The sequence below is a fragment of the Parus major genome, chromosome 11, assembly GCF_001522545.3.
Source record: "Parus major isolate Abel chromosome 11, Parus_major1.1, whole genome shotgun sequence".
Classification (NCBI taxonomy): domain Eukaryota; kingdom Metazoa; phylum Chordata; class Aves; order Passeriformes; family Paridae; genus Parus; species Parus major.
In genome coordinates, this window is record NC_031780.1 from 5,308,135 (window position 1) to 5,330,889 (window position 22,755).

General features: G+C 42.2%; 1 long non-coding RNA gene across 9 annotated transcripts in view; it reads left to right on the top strand.

The window, feature by feature from the left end:
* LOC107210020 overlaps positions 1–19,543 on the top strand; it is a 204,986-nt gene extending 185,443 nt beyond the window's left edge. For 7 of the 9 annotated variants that reach the window (XR_004499068.1, XR_004499069.1, XR_004499067.1 and 4 more), the window contains 5 exons: positions 492–2,376; positions 4,339–4,549; positions 5,441–13,884; positions 14,224–14,381; positions 15,776–16,246. This is a non-coding gene — a long non-coding RNA (uncharacterized LOC107210020). Of the gene's footprint in view, positions 1–491; positions 2,377–4,338; positions 4,550–5,440; positions 13,885–14,223; positions 14,382–15,775; positions 16,247–17,128 lie in introns of those variants that run through there. The other 2 variants (XR_004499070.1, XR_004499073.1) reach the window with 2 other exon arrangements.
* Positions 19,544–22,755: the final 3,212 nt, after the last annotated feature.

Here is a 22,755-nt window from a genome sequence, read left to right on the forward strand (position 1 = left end):
GCATTGGATTAATAACTCCTACCTTGAAATTTAATTTAAAATCTCTTGTAATGTAATCACATTTGGGTGTGCCATTACCCAGATGGAGAGAAATTTGTTTTGTTGAGAAATTGCTTTAGCATAAGAATGACTTGAGTTTATTAACAGGGAAAAAAACATGACTCCCCTCCCCAGCCACTCCCCGTGCATTCCAAAAATAAGAAACTCATTTCAACATGGACATTACTGGTTAAAAAATAATTACACATAATGAAATGTCATATTTCACACATACTCCCTGCAAACCATGCTTCTTAGTCTTCCCCAAAACACTGCAGGGTGTAACCGGCTCTTTCTTCCTCCTTCATGAAAAGAATATTTCACAATGGAATTGTGTGATGACAAAAAATGGTGCTGGAAAAGCATCACTACCCAGAGAGACATAAGGAATTGCCACAGGCCACTGCTTATAATCCCACACAGTATTAAGTAGTCATTGTATCTTTTTCCAGGGCTTCATTCTTCTTTTGTGACCTACAGCCTCAACGAGAGTTTTTACAGAAATGGAACACCACGGAACAGCAAATTTGGGACCCCTGTCACTTGACAAAAGAAATGTTTGGCTCAGAATGTTATTTTTCTTAAATGTATCTTTCAGCCACTGTCATTAAAATTGTTGAACAGCTTTAGGAACCTGTTTTGTCAACTACCTTGGGGACAAGTATGAAATACTGGGCTGTTAAACGTGCACCACAGAAAATGAACTGTGCCGTGCACGAGCCACGGGAGGAGCACACCTCAGCTCCTCGTGGACCCTCCCCACTGCTGCAGCAGCTCTAATTAGTTGGGATTAGATATTCCCAACTCAGGGAGATGCTCTCCATAAATATTTGTTTGCACTTAAAAGCAGATTTCTGCAAAGGTTCTGGTGCTGGCAGTTTCCCTGCAGGAGCAGTGGCAAAGCGGGGATGCAATGCCCAGAGGTGCACGATGTGTGCAGCCCGTGTTGTGCACTGAGGACACTTAATCAGCCAAGTTTTGGGTTATTTCTTCAAGTAGGGCATTGGTGGGGCTGATTCTTACATTTTTAGATATATTTAGTATGTAAAAAAATGTGTACACCACTGTGCATTAAACTGAACTGCACAAATGAATTTTGTGCCTGAGAGCAAGAATATTCATTGTATACATTAATGCTTCCTCATTTCTAATTATTTATTTCTAAATATGGGTGAAGCTGCCTGTCTCTGGAGGGGGGTATTGCAATTCTGTGAGGTTATGTTTGGATGGATAAAAGTGTTTTACTCCCACAATATTCCTTTTTAAATAAATATGTAGTGATAAGCCAGTGACATTGCTAAAAAAAGACACTGCTAGAAATTATGATTATCATAACTGTAGTGGACTGGGGTAATGGTGCTGAGTTAAAGTTCCTGTGGTAAAGTTTTTGCAAATTCCAGGGACTTTCTGAGAGAGTAAGAGGGAAGTCAAAGATGTTTGTGGGTTTTTTACTCCATAAAACTCCCTCCAGAAACAAAACAGGTAAAAATGAAAGGAACAAACTATGCAGGAAAGGAACAAAATAGGAAGGTAAGTAACTGATTGGAAACCCCAGGAACAGAATAGAAAGACAAGGAAGGCTGACAAAATATTTTAATTATTCTCCTTGAATGAAAGAGTTATGTGGGGGAAAAGAATGCTCCTTTTAATTTTATGAAATTGAATTTTATAAATTCTCTCTGTTTAATGCCACTGTCTACTCTTGCTTGTAATTAACAGTATTCAATGGTAGCACTTATTAACCTCAGTAACACTTTGTTTAAAACAATATTTTGCAAAATTGCAGTCTGTTTTTCACTGCTGTGCATTGCTGCATGTCTGGGAGAGGTTCTACAGCCACCCATAACCCACTTCATCCTCAAATCCAGGCATACTTTACATTCAGAGCTTTGAAAACCAGCTAAATTTACACCCAGCTTGCTCTGGAAATAAATCTGCTCATTTAGATGAGGTCTCATTTAAAATGGCTTAGCCCAATAATTAATCATTTCATTCTCTTTATATATTTGTGGGTGTTTGAAAGAAGTTTGATTAGTTACCAGTGATTACACTTCCCAACACCCTGCAAAGGAAATAATAAAATAAAACCCGTCAGGCTTTTGTAAGGATTGCTGGGGCTGAATTTGGGATGAATTTAATAGTGACTTACTAACTGGCAATTATTTGTCTGCCTTTAACAGGAACTCCATAATGAAGGAGGTTATCATCCAGGAGTTATACCCAGCTTGTTTTTAAATCTGCAAAGGGAAGATAGTGTGAACAAAGCAGTGATGGCTCTCAGGTTCCTCCCCAGGCACCAGGAGAGCAGTGGGGATGTTTTGGATCACCTGAGCACAGGTACCACCCTCTGCCACCCCCTGGGACACTCCTGCTCCTCCTGCCCATCATTCGGGCTCCTTCACTAAGTGCAAACAGGCAGAAAAGCTTCCAGTCACTGATCTTTTGTTTCTAAATGCCCTATATTATTTTAAGGAGTCCTGAGGTTCAAGATATTTTTCTAATCTGAGGTTTTTGGCTTGTAAGGAGATGGAGAGGGTAAAAGATCGTGTTGGTCTGAGTAGATATTACACCTCTAAAGCTGCCCGTGGTTTCTTATCTGTATTGTGGGCAAAGTGGATGGATGTCAGAGTTCAACACACCCATGCTGTTTAACCTGGCGCTATTATCACAATGACCTTAACCAGCTAGGCAGTTCACAGAGCAGGCACTAAACAGAGCATGAGATGAATTTAATGGATTACTAGGGAGTATGTTATTGCAAGGAGAAGCACCTGTGGAGCAACATATTTACCTCAGTTCCACTGAATGAGCATGTTGAAAGTGAATTGGCACAGCCTTCTGCTTTATGAAAGGAAGTATTTTGTCATTCTTCATGCTTTCATTAAGAGGATTTAAGGCAGAGGATGCTGAAATGGTTCTGTGTTAGCACCAAAAAAAAATCACAGATTAATAGTGGAGCTTGAAAATAGTAAAGCATCTGATTTTTGCTTTTTCATCAACAAGCCTAATAAACCAGGATGAAACTATTAACATACAAATAGACAGCCTTCTGATTAAAACAGCAGCAGCCAGCCCAGCCTGAAAAAGACCTCTTCACATAGAAAGCAATTATGATGGCGAGTGTTGTCCGATTCACTTCTATTTGCAACAAACCCAGAAAATCAGAATGTAACCAATCATAATTTTGCAGAAAAACTGGTGTTATTTAAAAACGAAGATGCTCTTGATTTTTCTTATAATGATTAGCATTTTAGAAGCCCCCAAATGCACTGCAAGGTTGTACTCCTTTGAATTTCTACTCTAGGCATATACTGTAAATAAGAAGTAAGCCCTGAGGATAAAGTATTGTGGGAAACTTCCCCAGAGGAGGGATGGATATTATCCTAGATTGTACTGCTGTAGTACACTTACCTTCATTTCCTGTATCTCCCCTAAGATGGTCATCCGTGGAAAAAAATATACTTAATTACTATCCCATCATTTAACCATCTACCTCCTGGTGGTGGCTACCGTAGCGGAAAGAATTTTCCTGATTTTAGTCAGGCCATGACAGCTGATACCACTCAGATGTCCCAGCCTGGAAATTTTTGTTTTGTCATGGAAGGAGTGACTGGCAGGGAAGAGTTTTCCCTCATGACAAAGCAGACCTGGTTTCCTGTTTACGCGGACTGAGCGCTCTGCGCGCGAGCTGTCGCGGAAGCGCGTCCGTAGCGCGGTCACCCCTCGGAGCAGGGAGGCTTTTCAGGAGCTCTCTGCTGGCTAATTCCCATTTATACAAGTGGAGCATAAGTGGTACCAAGCCCTAAACAGTTTCCTCTTTTCCCCATTTGGAAATGGTGTAAATACATGCCAAAATCCCTCCTCATTCAGTGATGTGCAGAGGCTCATCTGTAATTTAAAGCACGTGTTGTAGGACTGGTTGTTTTCTGAGAAGAACATGAGTATGCTGAGATTTTTATTTTTTTTCCTATGTCTTGAACATCAATACACACTGTTCATTTTGGAGAAAGGAGTCAAGATGCACTTTTCCAGGTAGATGTGGGAGTACCTGTAGAATTATCTGAAGGAGTCCATTTCATCTGAGAGACACAGTTCTCTTGGATGTTTTGAAAATATGTCTTAACATGCTAACTGAAATGTTGAGACGTTTTGGTATCTATCCTAATTTTGATATTGAGGCAGGTGTGCATTTGCTGTGTCAGTGAGCTCATCATCCCATTACATTTTCCTTTAATTAAAATGATTTTCAATATTCCTTTCCTAGCAGAACATAAAACTGGTATTTTCTTATTTGTTTAGGTGGTCCAAAATTGATCATTATATATTATGGAAGAATCTGGAGATGGAGCATGCTGGAAGATGTTTTCTGCATCACACAGAGTTAAAAGCCTAATTAGACAGCTAAAGTAGCCTCCAAATATGCAGACGCTCTTTTGCACTCCAAAATAGTTGCATCAGCTATCAATCAAGTGGATAAATGATGCAGACAGGCAACTGAGGGTTTTCATTTGTGAGTAATATTAATTGTGGGTGTAAAATGAAAGATATAATAAGTGATGAAGGTACCACTCAATACTCGGATGAAACATTTTCTGAAGTTTGCTCCAGATGGGGAGTTCCAAGTAGTACAATTGTATAAACAAATAAAACTTCAGCTCAGCACTGACCATTGTATGTTCTTGAAAAAAAAACATATAGAAGTGTCCATTGATTATTGTTCTCCTTGATATGGTTTTCCAGCCCTGTATTCTGGCTTGCTGTTCATTAGTCTGGAGTAATTGTGCTGGGAGAGCAGCATTCAGACTTCAGTTCAATATGCAAGGCAAATGAAATATGCAATTATCTGATACAGAGTCACAGAATTCCATCAAATGGAAACAAATAGTGCCAAATCAAGACCACATGTCTCTAAGAGGATTATGAATTTTAGTGATATGCAGCTAAATGTCATCTATTTGCAAATAATTGAGGAATTTGAAAAAAAAAATCCTTTTGAAGATTTTTTGTGACTATAGTAATTGTAAGAGTACTTGCCAGGATTTTTCTGAGGACAGTGTGCAGAAGTCTGAAATTCAGACAGAAATGACTCTGTTCCTGATAATCCTTTCTGAATGGGACTCCTGATTGCCCTTCAATGGGGCCTGATCCTTTCCCCATTGAAGACTGGACATCTGAACCAATGCTTTCAAGCACTAATTAACCCCATGAGTTTTCTGATAAACTTTTAATGCATTTTTTTATAAATCATGTTCAAATGAACCATTCTTTACCTAAAATCTGAAAAATCTCAGAGATGCTTTCTGCTTTGTATTTTAAAAGATTTTTAACAGTGCATTTAGGCATTTCCCATCCTGTGTCTGCAGTAGCTTGACAAAGAACCTTTATATTTTCCTTTATTTAGATACTGGAGCGCTCTTCAACTCATGTCTGTCACTGAGGGCTACATGTGGTTGCTAAGCCTCCCCTATCACATGGAAGGGTGGAGACAAGGCAGCAGTTTTCTCTGGAAAAGAGACAGATGATCATGCCAAGTTGTGGAGAAGTACTGGCAATGGTTTTCTTGGGAAGAGATTGAGACACTCTTTTGACAGGAGCCAACACCCATTTTGAGATGGAAAATGTTCATCCCACCATCTAACTCTGCAGCATCTTCTCCAGCAGGAGCTTCTCTGGGAAAACACGCACTGCTGTGTGATGCTGGAGATCCTGTGGCTTGCTCTGTCACCAGAACCGACCCTGCCTGTGCTCATGCTCTCTTTTTATTGCATTTTTGCCTGCACAAAATGCTGTGAACAGCCAACTGGCCACAGTTAAACATGAGAATGGGACTGAAGCATGTTTCCCCTGCCTGCTGCCTTTGTTTCCAGAGACTTTGTGGTGGTATCTTGTCTTGTTTGTCTCTGCATCAGTCTGGTCATCATCTATTGTCTGTCAGTTTGGGGCTCAGTGTCCCGTGCTCAGGCAGCAGGAGTCTAACAGGGCTCACCTCTCCCCAGGCTGCTGTGGCAGGGTTCACAGGGAGCCTGCTGTCAGTATGTGCACTGCTGGTTTGGGCAAAATGAGCTCTGCATTCACAAATAATACAACTTTGGCTAAATTCAAGCCCAAAGGAATCACTACCTTGTGCTTTTCCCTCACGTGTGTGTTTTTAGACTAGCTACAGTTTGGATACTAGCTGGCATAAATCCCATTTTTTTGATGGTTTGGGTTTTGGTGCCTGGGACAGGGTTGTGTAAATCTGTTCATTCAGTTAAACCAGAGTAACAGCTGAATTCAGACAGGTCTGCTACAGAGACCTGCAACACATACCCAAGGTAAAGCAATTCCCACATCTCACTGACAGATACAAACAAATAGTCAGTTTTAAAGCTTTTGTACAGAAGACACTATAGCCATTTAAAATACATTTTAAGAGTGCAAAAGGGTGAGTGGGTATTTCCAAATGCACAGCACAAAACAAGAGCTTACAGATTGCCAGAAAACGGTGGAAATCGAGGAGATAGCAGTATCTCCTATTTGGATAACCACGCAGAAAACAAGTGCTGTGAGCTTTGGGCCTGTGGAGCACAGGGATGGGATCAGCAGGCAGAGGTAAGGGAAGGGCACTTGGTGGGCTTTATTGTGTTCCAAGACTGCATCCTATTTCCTACACTAAAGGAACACATCGTGTTGGGTTTTCTCCAACAAGCAGGATATTGTTTAAGTCCTTTTTCAACAAAGTATTATCAAGTTTATTTGGGGTTTTTTGTTTTGCTTTTAATTGGGAGCAGCAGCAAAGTTCAGAGTACCATAGGCAGATGTTACAGGGACACGAAAGTACAAGATAAGGTGCTTCCTACCACAGGAAGGCTATTTTAATAGTTGGTTTTTAAGCTGATATTTACAAAGGAAGGAAAGTCAAAGGCAACAATAATTAATGTCATCATTATGGTGCTGATTTGCAGAGAAACATAGTGGGATTAGGAACTCAGTCATTTCAGATTTTAGAAGACTTCAACACCAGATCAGGGAGCAACTGAAACACAATCAGCATCAAAATCTAGGTGTTGCTCTCTAAATTTTATGTAAGGAACCTATATTTATATAAGTGTATCGATTGCAGATGGAAAAGAGTGTTAACAAAAGGGAAGGTAAAGTTACAGGTCTCACCATCTTCCCTCATTAATGGTTCTCAGCAAAACCTGCTGAGCTTTGTGACTTTTTATTTATCATTAAAACACAATTTTTGTTATTTGCTGAATGGTTAAAATTTATTTTCCTGGTAATTTGGGGAGGTAGCTGTTTATCATATGGAATGATAAACAAAAGCTGCAAAAATCTTTTCAAATGGGTTAGTTTGCAGCCCTATAGAGCAGAGCTTCATGAGTTTTTTTGCATCGTCAGGAAAATCTAAACTAATTTAATTCATGGTAGGGAGCATATGTTAATGACTTCTCTGGGTGGAGGAAGGTAGTGCACACCTCCCTTCTAACTCAGTGGTCCTGATCTACAAGCAGGCCAATAGATCAAAACCACACGCTATCTCATGGTAAGAATTGAATTCATGTTCTCCTTAGATGCTTTTATGCATCACAAAAACCATTGGTGTGTTTGCTACCGCTTCAAGCTGTCCAAAGGTTGAATTAGGTTCAGGTGGGATGGATCCCTGAGCAGCCTGGGCTGGTGGGTGGCACCTCTGCCCCTGGATGATCTCCCCTCCACCCCAAACCATTCTGTGATTCTGTGATCTCCCTGCCCAGCAGAACCAGGTGCTGCTGGCCAGCGGGAGAGGAAGGGAGGGAGCTCTGCTGTGAGCTGATACAGCATTTCTGCTTTGCCAGCTTCCTCCCTTGCAGGCTTGTTCTGACTTAACAACTCTGTTGAAAAACTGTATAAAGGAACCAAAAGAAAAGGTATTTCAAGGAATGAAATTAAGAATTGTAAGGATCTTTGAATAACTAGTGTTTTCAAACTGGGTTAAAGCAGACTTAGAGTAATCTGACATGATGTAATCCTAGTGAAGTTGCAGGAAAGCAGAAATTAAGTATTTATTTGGTATTACAGTGTCTAGTATAAGATATTGTTAAGTACTGTCAGTAACTCATTATATATTTATTTTAAAAAATAAGAACTTAAAAGAAAAAAAGAAATTTGAGATTAGAATGTGGTTGCTGTACATGCATTATACATGCTTCTCCTTCTGTTCCACTAATGGATCCTGACTGCCAGAACAGCGAAACGAACCATTGAAATTAGCGGAACTAAGACCCAGATCTATTAGAAATTTTCATTTGCCTCCAGTGTAGAATTTCAGACAGATCCCTGATTTCTGCAAAGCATTTCCAAAGTATCACAGCTATGCTGAAAAATGAGTTTTCTGTCAAGGGGAACAAACGTGGTGGTAGAAGCCATTGAAACTTCTGCTTCCTAATGGCCACACTGAAAAGACATGAAAAGAATGAAGCATCTCTAGTGGCACATCATTAATGCTGGTGGCAAGCTGAGGAACTGCTGGGGAAAGAAACAGCAGCAGCAGAAAGAGCATGAGATGAATGAAGTTGGAGTCATCAGCATGGAAGTGCCACGTTAATTATACCGTGTTCTGAAAAGAACTAAAGGCAGAAACAAAGCTGAAACCAAGAGGCACAAGCCACCCATGTAGGCTTCACTACCTGATCTTACCAGGGTTTTATTAGAAGTCACTGCTGGAAAATAGAGCTTCTAACCTCTCAGTCCTGGTGTTCTCCCACTGCTGGAAGAGTGGCTAATCCCAAAATTTTCACGTTCTGAGCAAAAATCAGAGGTAAAATTCTGTTACAGTTGGAAATGTAGTTATTAGTTATCAAACAAATAAAATATGGAATGGAACTTACGGGCCACAGTAGTTACCCTTGGAAGGGGAAAAATTCTAGTGAAAATCATGTTAAAATATACTGCAGAAGTGTCAAAAATCTGGTCTTCAGTACAAAATACTCTTCTGAAACCCTCCAGCATAAAGTTATGCTTCCTTACTAATGCTGCCCAAGCATGCTCTGCTTTTGCCAAAATAATGGAACTCTGAACCTTTACTGGGACTTTCCATATGACTGTGGCTTTAAGTTATATCCTTCAATTTTTTACTTTTTCTGTGTTTTGGTAATGGGAATGTTTAGTGCCTGGAAAATCTGAGACATTGAAAGAACCTAAAAAAAATGTATATGCAGGAGAGGCTTTGGGTTTCTTCTGAATCCTGGTCAGGCTCTGGAAAACAGAACCAAACCTCAGAACCAAAAATTCCTTCATGAGTTTTCAACATTTCTGCTAGTGCTGAGTTCCAGGGTCTGGCTTACATTGGGAAACCTTGACTCCTGGCTCCAAAGGGTTCAATTAGTCAAAATGGTTGGCAGATGGAAAAAATAATTAAGTTCCATCCAGTGTTTTGTACAATAAAAATAGACTCAAGACACAATGGCCTTACCTTGAACTTTGCAGGCCAGCGTCACATAAAGATAAAGAGGGAGTCAGCTTGTAGGAGCTGGATTATCTACCAGCACATGAAAAGTGTGAAGCTGGGCTGCAAGGACCAGAGGTATCAGAATGTGCAGGCTGAGCACGTGATTATTACCTTAATGACTGTTTTTTAGCCCAGATTGAAGATGAAAATTCTGGCAATGAGAAATAACTTGACATGGATATTATGAGATTATCAAAACCTCATGATAGCAGTAATAACAATAATCATCTCTTATTTGAAGAGCTGCTGAAATGCATGGAAATTTTAAAATATTATTCTTAGAAATCTTTCTCCTAAATGCTTTGTCTTTCCTGAAAATGACAGAAAAGTAGATAGGTAACGCTTTTCTCAAATAAATTTTCTTTTGCTCAAATACAGCCTTAGATGCCCAACTTCAAGAACTTGAGTACTTGAATGTACAATTATGGACAAGAAACATAACCTGTGCTATAACTTGACATCAAAACTATTTTTACTTCAACTGTCCTGTAAGCTGTGTAGGCCAAAGAATTAGATCTCACATTATGCACCAAATCATTCTGAATAATGAATATATTCACAAAAAACATATAGGCATATAGGGTAGATTTGCAAATTGGGAAGTGTGACTTACTACACAAATTATTTATTATAAAATAGGCTGTAGTGAAATTTTTATGGACAAAGCAATGTTTTGGATAATAAATTACATATTACAGACAATAAAAAGTGGACAGATTCCCCACCACTGTCAACCTGGCAGTAGAGGGCACGTGGGCTCTGGAGATTTATCTCTAAGTATAGAATGAAATCTCCAGATAACTAGGGCAGAACAGAGTTCTAGGTTGTAATATTAATAAAGTTTTCCAGAAAGTGTAAGAGTTCCACATATCTGCACTTTCACATCTACGTTTTTACATCTGCTCTTGGCTGTCACTCAGGGCTGGATGCAACTGGGTGCTCAACATCTAAAAGGGATGGTGAAATAAATTACACAGATCTCTGTGCAAGTCTGATCAAGCTCTGAAAGGTGAGGTAAGTCTGCTTCCTATTGCTCACCTCCTTCCTTTTCTTCCCTAAAATTCTACCAGGGACGATATCCATCTCTTTCCCTCTCCCGCATCCCTGCTCCCAGGCCGCCCTGCCCCACTGGGGCTGCACCCACCATTGCCACCCCATGCTTTTCCACAGCAGTAGGGTTTTGTTCCATGTGTGAGCAGTGCTGGGGATCCAGGGTGAGGACAGGAGTACACAGGGAGGCTCCTGATGGGATATCATGGAGTGTTTTGGCAGCACTGGTGTGGTTGAATTATACGACTGGTGCCGCACTGCCAGCACTTTAAAGAAGTGATGTCTGTGTGTTTGTGATTGCTCTGATGGTCTGGGCTCCTCTGAGGGTGCAGATGGCCCCTACCCTTATCTTCATGGAGTGTCTCATGTTTATTTGTGGTGGTAGTCCAGAAAAACCACTGAATCTATCCCAAATCATATGGTGTTTAGAGGGATAAAGATGTTCAGCTGAGCCTGGGAATCATTAGGTGGCTGCCTTGAAGCCAAGCTGTTTGGATGGGGCTCAGTTTCACAGCTGGCAGAAGAAGGAGAATCTTTTTCTCCTCCAGTTGCTGAGACTGTCAGCAGCAAACTTGCAGAGCCACCTCCCCGTTCTTGGGGATTCATGGGATGGTGGAGTGGTGGATGTCCTGTTTGGTGAACTCTAAAGCCATTTTGTTGGGGCATGTGTGTGAGGGGGTACCTTTAAATCTGGAGCCCATTCTTTATTGTTTTGTGGCTGGGGTCCAAGTATTGGATCTGTCTAACAGTCTCCTTGGGATAACAGTGAGGATCTTGATATTTAAAGTAGGATGTGGCAAAGGTGAAGGGTCTCAAGAGGCAGAATTTTTCCTTTGAGTCGTAATAGTAGTTCACACCACCTGAACCTCCAAGTGAGCATTCAAAGCCCTGATTTCTCTTATGTCTCAAGGGCCAAGCTTCCTGGGTTCAGCCTGTCCCAAAGCACATGCTTCTGACTTGACACAGCTCTCCTTAGAGGCCAGGAAAAATCAATGTATACTGTTGTGTTAAACCCAGTGAGGATTAACAGAAGGGATGTGCTAATGAATTCCACGTGAATATGCTGCAGCAGACCAGTCCACAAAGCACAGAAATAATTTGGTAGAAAACCTGCCTGATTTCTATTCCAGCTTGGACTGATGGCTGAGCCTTTTCCTACCTGGAACCAGGGCTATTTCCTGGGATGCCACTGGCATCACTGGGGTGGTGTGAGGTGTGGTACCCTGCCCAGCGTGGGCAGAGCTGCTGCTGCACAGATCAGAGCAGGCAGCACATCTTGATGTCTGCTGCGACTCATAAGGTGAAGGCTTTGATGTAGGTCCAGGACCTGGCCCTGTGATGCAAGATGCACTGCAAAACCTGCTTTTCAGGGAGCACATCCGTAGTCATGGGATCTTCAGAAACAAAATCTTGTCCATCAGGAAGCCTGTAACAGTGATCAATCCTCAGGACTCCCTGAAGAAGAGTTCCTTGTCCTAGATTTGACATTAGTATCCTCCAGCTCTGGGGAAGCCCAGGCCTGTCTCATGCTGTTACATGAATTACCAAAGCAATGGCTTTAGGTTTTGCCTCCAAGTCAAAAGCACTTCAGTTCCAGCATCAGTGCTCCCATTGAAAATGCTGAAATACCTATTTGTGTGATGTTCTGTAATTGAGTTTAGTTGTATTACCTCAGAAATACACTGCACTGAAATCCTCTAAGTTTTCACTAGCAGAGCAGCTATGCCAGCTGGCTAAGAGACTGGTGTGATAATTTTTCTACTTTTTCACCCACTTCCCTGAGCCTTCTTCACTTTTACTTCTTTTCACTAGCCTGGCTCTAGCTCTTCTCCTTGGCAGTGCTCCTGTGCCCACGTGCCTGCGCGCACACACACAGGCTCGGGCAGGTATTCGTAACCTGACTTCACACTTCATCCCTCTCCCTTGTTAATTGTAAGAAAAAAGGGAAGGAAGAATGAAAACAAAAGTGCTACACAGAGAAATGAGGCAAAAATAGAAATCCAAGGGTATGGTGGTTGCAAGGGATGCCCAGAAATTTCCTTCTGGAGTCTCTTTTAATCATCTCTTGTACTTTGCTTCACTGCTCTTCTTTCAGCTGCTCAGGCCAGGTTTCTTGGTAGCCTTTTATTGCCAAGTGCTATTATAACCAAACTGCTCTGATCTTTAGCCAAATCTTAGGATAGAAGTGGGTGTGCTGAAGCATTGGTGAGCCAGTGAGGGAACTCTTTACCAGGGCTGGAATGGCAAACATGACTGTACAGATGAGAGCTGTGCGAGCAGGACTGCAGTGCTGCCATGGGGTCTGGTTTCAGCTGCTGCATGCAGGGAAGAGCAGCCCTGGATGTCCAGGATATACAACCCTTTGAGCTACAACCACACAGATTGTAGCACACAGCACAGATAACAAGAACCATTTTAGGCTGCTGGGTACCTGAGACAACATCTGGGTTTTGCTGACGTGTCCCCAGGCTGTGCTGACAAAGTGCAGATTCCCAGCAGGAATAACTGAGGCTGCACTGAATCTTGTGCCCAGGCCATCCTGGAGAGGAACCACCAAGGAGGCAGAAGGGTTCCCATTGGGTTGTCAAGGCTGCATCTCCCCTCCTCATGGCTCAGTGTGGGCTCCACAGCTCTGCCTGGCTGGCTCTGGGCAAGGACCAAAGTGTGGCTGGAGCATGAGGAGAGGCAGAGCTGGGAACACAGAGCCTTTACATGTTCATCCTCTGAAGGGCTGAAACACCATTTAAACACACTAATTTCTCTTAAAGACCTTGATCCATATTAATTATTAAAAAGAATGTCTGAGTGAAAGACCAAAAAACCTCCAAAATTCTATGCACAAATGCACTGAGCTTGCAGGTTCCCAGAGCTTACACCGACTTTGTGCCATACATCTGCAATAAAAGATTCTCTATTTGCTTAGCAGATGTGCTGAAGTCATGTAGAGTTCAAATTTACCATACCCATCAAGATGCAAATCCCAAATTTCGTTTAGCATTGTCCCGTTGGTAAGGATGTTATGCGCAGGTCAGGATTCTATCTCCCCCCAAGCCCTTTAAATGTGTTTATTCATTCTGTTTATTTTCATTTCCCAGTTTCCACATGTTGCTCAGTCAGATTTTCTGTTAGCAAGACTGAGAGACGAATAACATATGTTACCCCACAACTGACCTTGAAGGGGAACTGAAGAAACCATCTTCCCTAGGGCTGAGATGTAATTCAGCCACGAGCCTGCTCCGTAGAGGTCCTTTTCTGGAAAGACACTGCCAACTGCGTCGTAAGCCCTGGAAACGTTCCTGCCTGCATCAACAGCAGAGCATGAAGTATGTACCAGGGGGATGTAGAGGATTTAGCCTTCTGTGCCATCCCTCCCTCAGCTCCCATAAGCAAAGCAAACCAATTCTTTGTGTCTTATGACACAAAGTCTTGTGAATCGGATAATTCAGCCAACTTGAGTCGTTTCCTCACCGGCCTGGCTTTTCACCTGAGGGACTAGGTTTGCTGATCCTGCCCAGGTTAAAATGACTGGAAATCAATGTGGTTTGACAGCTGTGGGAAAAAAATAAATAAATGGTTGTACAGACTGTTGAGCAACAAAGACTCTTCAAGTGGATATGAAGTGAGGCACAAAAAGAAGCTGTTGTCTCTGATCTTCCTTGCAGGCTCTTGATTCATGGCCAGTCACAGCCCTGTCTGAGAGGGTTGGCCTGACTCTTCCATGGTGTTTTCCACCTCCTCGCACATTCTGTTCAGGAAGAAGTCACAGGAGGGCTGCTCAACTGCCCTGTCCTTGGCTGGCTGAGCTGGGCACAAACAGGAGGTGGGTATGTCTGTATTGCCTGAGCCTGATGCTGTAGCCTGGTGTGGCAGTGCCCACTGCCCCACTGCTGAGCTCTGTTTGCCTTTGAAACAGCAAAATGTGGAAGCCCTCATGGTGGAGCCCAGCTCCTGAGGACATCTGGGTGGGGGTGGCACTGTGGGATGAAGGTGCCTGTGCAGAATGGGGCAGTAATCCCAAGCTGCTGGTTAGACCCACTTGCATTTGTCTCCTGGGTGAGTGTTCCAGAACAAGGTCTGAAAAGTCTGAGTTTAACTCAGTCAGTTATCAGCTCCCACAGGCCACCTGGATGCTCAGAAGCTGCTGAATGTAGACACCTCCATGCCAGAGGCTCCTTCTCTGCCTGTCACCCCCCCACCCCAGACATCAGATTTCCTGGTCCTTCCACCTGGCATTGGCCTCAGGAGTTGATATTACCTCCCCCCTTTTCCCCCCAGTATCACTTCTTTCTCTGGGGAATGTGATCTCTCTGTTTCCTACAGCAATTCAGAATTGAATTACATCTTTGAAGCATTTGGACAACATTCTCAGTCACATGGTGTGATTCCTGGGGCTGTCCTGTGCAGGGCCAGGAGCTGAAGATCTTTGTGGGTACATTCCAACTCAGGATATTCTATGATTTTTTGATTTTCCCCAAAGGTTGAGGAGTTTGGGAAGGGGCAGTCTGTGTGAGCACGTATCAGAGGCTGCCTCATTAGCTTGGTGTCACCCTCTGGTGAAATCTCAGATCAACACAGAACTGCAGCACAGAGAGGAGATAAATGTTACATTCAGCATGACTTGCCAGTTCTGACACACAGGAACACTAAACACATACCCTGACAAAATCCTAAAGTCATGCCAATTTGAATCCAAAAACCTGCCTCCTCAGTTAGCGCTTAGTAACAATTTCATATCATTTTCCCCATGTAATTAAAATGTCTTTCCTGAGCCAAAAAATGAAATTTTCTTTACAGTAGGCAATTGTTATGTAAAACTACTATTCCCTTTAGTTCCTGTCAGTTCAATGTAAGTTTTTAGTTGTGTTTGGAGACATCCATTTTGGGAGTTATGACATTTCTTATTCTGGTACTGTGGTTGTGGGGAAGGAGGAAAGTGAACTGTGTACTTGGATTTCAGCTGGACTTAGTATCAGCTCAAATTCTAGATTCAGAAAATATTTCCACAGGTCTATGGATACTACCTATGGCTGGCAATGGATATAGGTAAAGTGTCACTAGTGAAGCTTTTAGGAAGGTTTATTAATGCCCATGACAGCCCAGTAGTACCTCCCATCATGACATCTGTGTTAAGGAGAGGTGAACAGGGTCATGTACATATTTTATTAACATTTTCATACTGTGGGTTTGATTTTGACTGCTTTTGCTTTTTTTCAGCTCACCCATGACTGTTGCTCTCCAGCAGTGCTCAGCAGCTCCTGGGAGATGTGGAACTCTCCGTGGCCACAGATGATGCCAAGGGTTTAGGATCTTCCCCTTGCTCCTTTCTCCCTTCACTTCTTCTCCAAGGAGCTGCATTTCAGTTTAGTGCCACGTTTGGAAATGTGGGTTCCCGTGATCTCTCAGATGTGCCAATGGGCTCACTGGCATTACAGGTCAGGGTTTCTGTCACCACCCGAAAAATGGACTTATTGGCAAAGGAACAAAGCTCAGAAAATAACATTTTAAACCTGTCAAGTCTGATTTACAGAAAGCTTCCATGATCTAGAAAAGAAACAAGCAGTGATTGCGTTCTACTCCACCCTAATTTTAATTATAAAAAATGCTAGTATGGTTTTCCAGTTGACTTCCCTGTATAGGAAATATGTAGAGTTGGAGTAAATCTTCCAAATAAACATGTTTCTCAGACATAAACATGATAAATCTTTTCTTTTGAGAAAGATATAAAGAATGGTTAACTTAAAATATGCATATAATAACATATTACCCACAGCTTCTCATGTTTAAAAGGATTCCATATGCTGGGAAAACCCATAAAATAAAACCCAAGAAATGCTGCATCCTCTTTCTATTAATTTGAAACAGTCACTTAATGGGAAAAAGGAAAAGAGAGAAAAACATAAAGAAAACTGGTAGAACAGAATTATTTTATTTTTTCTTAGAAAATCCCAAACAAATCAGTAACTCCAACATTCCAATCTCTTCATCCTGTTTTTAGTGGGGTATTAATATGTAAACTCAATACTTCTGTTGAAAAATAGCTTTGGGTAAGGAAAAAATGGTAGCAAATTCCAGGGTGGCCTTACTAGCATTTTTGATTGAAAAAACTTGGAAAAATGTTGTTGTTTTAGGATGATGAGAAGTGCTGCCATCTCTTGTGGTTTACCCAGGATTGTCCCAAGTTTGACTGTTGTCTCTGGTTCGGTTTGAAACCAAAAAAGGGGCCAGTAAGAGTGGCTCCCTCTCTTCCCCGTTCTTGCCCCATATTTAATGAGTAATTGATTTTAAAATAGTCCCACTGAAGAAGATTTCTGTTAAAGTACTGTGGGTAAAAGAGTCTACTTTTCCTATTTATTTTTTGTTTTCTTTTTAAGAGGAGTTTTATATCTCCAAAAAGGTGTATTCCATATGACTGTGGGCTGCGGAGCTGGGGTGGTGGGAGCTGGGGAACAGACTGGGGCTAGGAGGACTTAAGCTCTGGGCTGATTACTCTTTTGATTTGGTTTACAAACTGGAGAAAATAATCTGTATTTCACTTCACTTCATTTGTGATTCCCCCTATTTTGTCAGATATTTTCAGATGGAGAACACTTGATGGACAGATGCTGGCCACTCCCTGGCAGGGACACCCAGAGCTTCTCCTCCAAGGAACTGAGCAGAGTTCAAGACTTTCAAGACCTTTCAAGACACCAAGATGGGGATGGGGACTGTCCTGTTTAATAATCACAGCCCAGTGGTCAGAGCCCTTCCTTGCAGAGCTGTTTTTAACTAACTGCCTTCAGCTTGGGTTATTTCCACTTCTCATCCATCACTGTCCTGTGAAACTTTTGATCCTGATCAGTTGTGGATGCCCCATCCCTGGAAGTGTTTAAAGCCAGACTGGATGGGGCCCTGAGCAGGAGGCAGCAGGAGGTGTCCCTGCCATGGCAGGAGGTGGAACTGGATGAGCATTAAGGCCCCTTCCAACCAAAACCATTCTCTGGTTCTATCTATTTGGGATTTTGGCTTTGCAAGGGATCGAGGCTCCCACCCAGCTTCAAACTCAGACCTCTTCATGCCCCAGAGAGGCCACAAGCCTGAGCAGAGCTGGGGACACGCCAGGCAGGGAACGTGGAGCTGCACAACCCCATGTCCTGTTCCGAGCACCTGCAGTTAGAGAGGGGTTTTAACCAGTCCAGTGTCAGCCAGACAGTGCTTCCCCATTGTGGGAACCCCCATTCCCTGCCTGTGCCCACTGAGGGGCTCACCTGTGGCTGTGGTGAAGGGGTTAAAGCAGGCTGGGCCAGGCTCCAGCTGTGTGTGGGGACTGGGCTGGCCAGCTGTGAGTTCAGCTATCCCCCAGTCAGCTAGAAAAGGGCTGTGTCTCCTGCACTGTGATTAGAATGGGGGGAGGTAGGTTTTTGTCGTAGGGAAGGAGGTGGAAAAAAACTGTGCTTGACTGATTCCTTGCTGAGCAGTGTCTGGGGAGGGTCTGGGCTGTGCAAAGCTGTCCTGAGAGGTGCTCTCTTGGCAGAGGGGTTAAGATAAGCCTGACCCGCTGACTTCTTCACTTAACATCCAGGCTGGGGAGATGCTTGTTTAGCCCAAAATCTTGGGTAAGGCAGTCAGCTGGAGTTCAAGATCCAGGGACTTAATGTCCCATGACTGAGTGTAGCTTGTTTGACCTGTAGTGCAGATCTTGAGAGGAGAGAGCAGGAGTGTTTTTATGGTATGTGCTGAGCCTGCTCTCCCTGACTCAAATACCTCCTGGAAAATGAATAATTGAACATACATGTGACTATGTATAGACCCTTCTTCAAACAGAACCTGAAATGGGGAAGAATATCTTCCAACTTCATAGACTTTTTCTGCTGCTAACTGCACAGGACTGGCCATAAAATCCATAGGGACATGGCTGTACAGCAGGGAGCAGGCTTTTCAGCCCACACTTTTCAGTCTGAGAAGTGGCCTTCAACTCTGAATTCTTTAAGCTAAGCAGTGTGGTGAATTCCTGCCTTCAAACTGAGCTGGGGTAGAAGGAGAAAACAAATTAATTCAGATTAGATTTTTCGAAAATATTATTTGCCAAGCCACAATGCTCCCTGCTAAAATCAAGTGATGTTACTATTGGCACAGTGGGTTTAAACTCACTACTGGGTTTTGCATGTTTTAGTGAAGGATGAAACTGATTGAATGAGATTGTCTATTAGTTGCAGTAGATCAGCAGTTTCTTCTTTGTAGTGATGCAACTGATTGTTTGCTGAATAATACAGTGAGAATAGACTCAGCATGCAAGCCTGTAAACTGTCTGAAGAAAAAGCAATGTCCTTTTTTTCCCCCAATTGCTTCCAAGCCAGTAGCTGCTTCTAATATTCCTGTATCCAGTGCAAGCCCAGTGCTGTTCAAAACACACATCTACTATTTGTCAAGAGCTGTAATTGTTAGGAGAAAAGGATGTTGAGGAAAGCAGAGTGGAAACAGTATAGGAGGGCTGGTTGTGGAACTCCTTGGGCTGAATTTTGGGGCAGCTTGGTTCAATTCCTGGCTCTGCTACATCTTTGTCCTGTGACCTTAGAAATGTCTCTCAGTCTGCTCAGTCTCAGCTCCACACAGGTGTAAAAAGAGGTAAAAAGAGGCATCATTTTATGCAGTACATACCAAATGAATGTCTACATTAAGTATTAAATCCATTCCTGTTTTAAGTGGTAAAGTGAGAACCAATTCTGCAGACTTGTATGATGCCCAGGACACGGGGCCCTGATTTCACAGTGCAGCAATGGCAGTGCAAACCCCAGAATAATCCTGTCCTTCTAATTCTTGACAATGTTCATTATCTGCAGGCTGAGTTTCAGTAGATGCCTTTTTTTAGCCTGTACATTGGTGGGCGAGGGAATGAAAGGGGAGGATCTCCCACACCAAGCACTTTTTTTTCAGTGTAAATACATGTCACATAACATTACAGACAAATAAAGGGTTCTTACCACTCATAAGGTGCTATGGTAATCCTTCACAGAGTCCTTTTAATGAATAAACCGGGGATGCTTCATGAGTCGTTTATTAAGGGTTAATGATGTATCTTCTCTCCTTGGCATCATTCCCAGCCTAAATCAAGCCTGCTTCATCTCATATGGATATGAAAGACAAACTGTACAGATTGAAAACATCTGTATACTGAGTGAATGAACCACATGGCAGCAGTGTCATGCAGAGATTTACTTAAAACTGTCCCCTTTTGTTTGACTTTAGAGGAACAGCACAAATAAATACAGTAGGTTCTGTTTAAACAAAGAGGACTCTGATCAATAGAGGTTTGTATAGCTTACGACCTTCAACTATAAACAAAAAATTGGGGTAAACCCCACAAGTCTCAGGTCAATTGCCATCTTATTTACTTTATTACGCCACTAATGTTCTAATCTCTCTTGCATATAAAATGCTTTATACAAGCCATCTTGCTTTGTTTTTCCATTTTCACCAGAGAGAAGGGGGAAGGTTGTGTTTGATTCAGAGCAACCTGTGAGTGTGGGTATGAGTGGGCTGTGAGTTTAGAGTATTGTGGACTTACAGCAGACACAGAGAACACAGACAAACCAGTTCAGGCAAATTTCACATTCAAGTAAATTTTGATTGAGGTTCCTAATAGTTTTTGGTGCTTTTTGAGAGAGTTCAGGCACCCACAAAGAAAAGCAAAATGGTTTGTGGCTCACCATAGCCAGTCCTGGGCACAAGAAACATGACAGAGGCATTGCCATATCGAAAGTAGCTGATCTGTTCTGGCTGTGAGCAGGGGTTATCCCTTGGAAACACTTGAAAACATTTGCAAGTATCTGCTAGGGACTCACCCTTGCTGCAAGCCTTTATTATTATTATTTTTGTTGCTGTCTCCCAGCAAGATTAAGTAATTCCAAATACTGAGGGGATGACACTCCTGCATGAGTTCTGCCCTCATATCTCCAAATAGCTAACTTGAATTGTAATTACTTTTTTTTTTCTGGCACATTTTCACATTTTCTAAAAGGGAGAGACTATTATCTTAATCTGTTTCTGTCCATTTTTATCTTCCCTGGATAACTTTTAATCCTTTTGGTCAATTTTAACAGAAGACAAAAATAGGGGGGAAATGTGCCTATACCAGTTTGTGAATATAGACAGCAAGGTAGAGGAGAAATATTCCAGTCATGCCTTTCCCAGTGGTTGAATCTACAGCAGGAGCCTTCATGAGGCATCAGAGGGGCCAGTCAAGACACACAAAGCCAGGAGGACCCAGATTTATTAGCCTTGATTCTCAGTTTTTCAGATGTTTTTCTTTGCTGAGGACATTCCTATTCCCACTGACTCCAATGTTTTCAACTTCAGTGTTATCTGCTCTAATCTGGGAAATAGTTCACTGCTGCTTCAAGTGCATTTTCTTGTGGAATTCAAATCCTTTGTGGGTAATGTAGGGTTAAGTCCCACTGGGCACATGACTTTCCTCAGAGATTTGAGAGATTTGGAGAGATACTTCTGGATGTTGTCTGGTTTTGAATTTATGTTGGGGATTTTTTGGTTAAAATGCAAACAGTCAAGCACTTCTTGCCTCCTTATGTCCTTGTTCCACGAGCCAGGTGACTTTTGTTCCACGGAGCTGTGTCTCAGCCTCTCTCACTGGGAGAACATCTTCCAGACATCTCAGTTTTGCAACTGAGCAGTGGTGCCCTTGTTGTGCTTCCAGCATTTCCTCACAGCCACACTTAGGCCCAGGAACGAGAGCAGCAAGTCCCAGTCTCAGCAGTAATGTCTTCCCCATCATTAAATAATTGAGCTAGTCCTGCAATCTGGAGCCCAGCAGCGGAGACACTACCTCATAGCTGGTGGGTCTCTGGCAGCAGGTTTGACAAAACCCTTCAGGGATGGCTACTGGAGGCTCTTTCCTGGCAGGTCCCAGCTTGGTTTGTTGGGTCAGTGGGGAGACAGACTGGGCTCGCCACGCCAGGCCTGTGCCAAGCCACACTGGCCAAGATTGGCTGAGTTTTGGCTGTACCTTCCAGCACAGCCTTAGAAATACTAAGAAGAAGGGGTTGTGGTCCTTTGTGGAAGAAAGGAAGGAAATTTAGGTATCAGAGTCCTTGGGAGATGCTGTTTTGCTGCCCTCTAGGCAAAGATTAAAGCTTAAAAAGTGGAAACTACAGAAAATGCTGTCCTGAGCACACCAAAGCAAAGCAAAGGGTAGGGAAGGTTGAAAGGCTTTTCGTGGGACTTCATTAAGGTGTGAGTATAAAATCTGTAAAAAGATCTCTCGGCTCAGATAAGGAAGATCCAGAGGTGTACAACAAAGAATTATCAGTAAAGGCATCATAATTACAAAGTTCTTTTATATTAAAATGATGTCATGTAATAGGTTGAAGAACAAGAATAAATAAGCTGTGCAGATCTCCTTTATCTAAATAATTGTTTGCTTATGTGTTAGGCTAAAAACTTCTCACATAATTCCAGTCCTTTAATGGTAAAAATGTATTCAATAAAGACTATGAAACTATTTTAACATTTCAGTAGTGTGCCTCATTTAGAGAATCCCAGAGTGCATCACTGAAATGCAAATTTGAGAGAACCATGGAAATAGAGAACAGGATATAGAACGAGGGCTTAATGGGGAGTGTGTCACCACAGGGCTCTATGGTGAATATATAACCTCGTTTTAAAGTGTAAGAACTATTGTATGGAGATTTAGATATTTTTAAACTAAAATATACAATTGTATGACTTCAAGTGTTGAGTATTCTCCTACAGAACTGTTCCTTGAGGATAAATCTTCATTTCTCTCATGTGAAGAACTATGCTGAGATCTGCCCGTGGAAAATTACTTTCTAGGAGCAAGAATCACAAAGAACTTTTGCTTTCAGGCTTTTGTCTGAGGTCCACAGCATAATGAGCAAAATGGAATGAAGGGTATTAACCTTTGGAAGATGAAAGGTAATCAGGACTGAACCAGTGCTCCCCGTGGTTAGACCACAAGCTCTTATGAAAGCTTTATGATTGTTCTGTTTGTGTATCTCAACAGTTCCTAGGGAGACATTTCCATATGTCATATGCTATTGGATAAAATATATATATGATAGTTGATATTGAAGTGTTAAAGTCTCATCTGTTAAACCAAAACAGATACAGTGACCTTAGGAACAATTGGCTTTTGACTGCTACCCACACGATGCAGAAAATATTAAGGAGGTGGAAAATGAGCT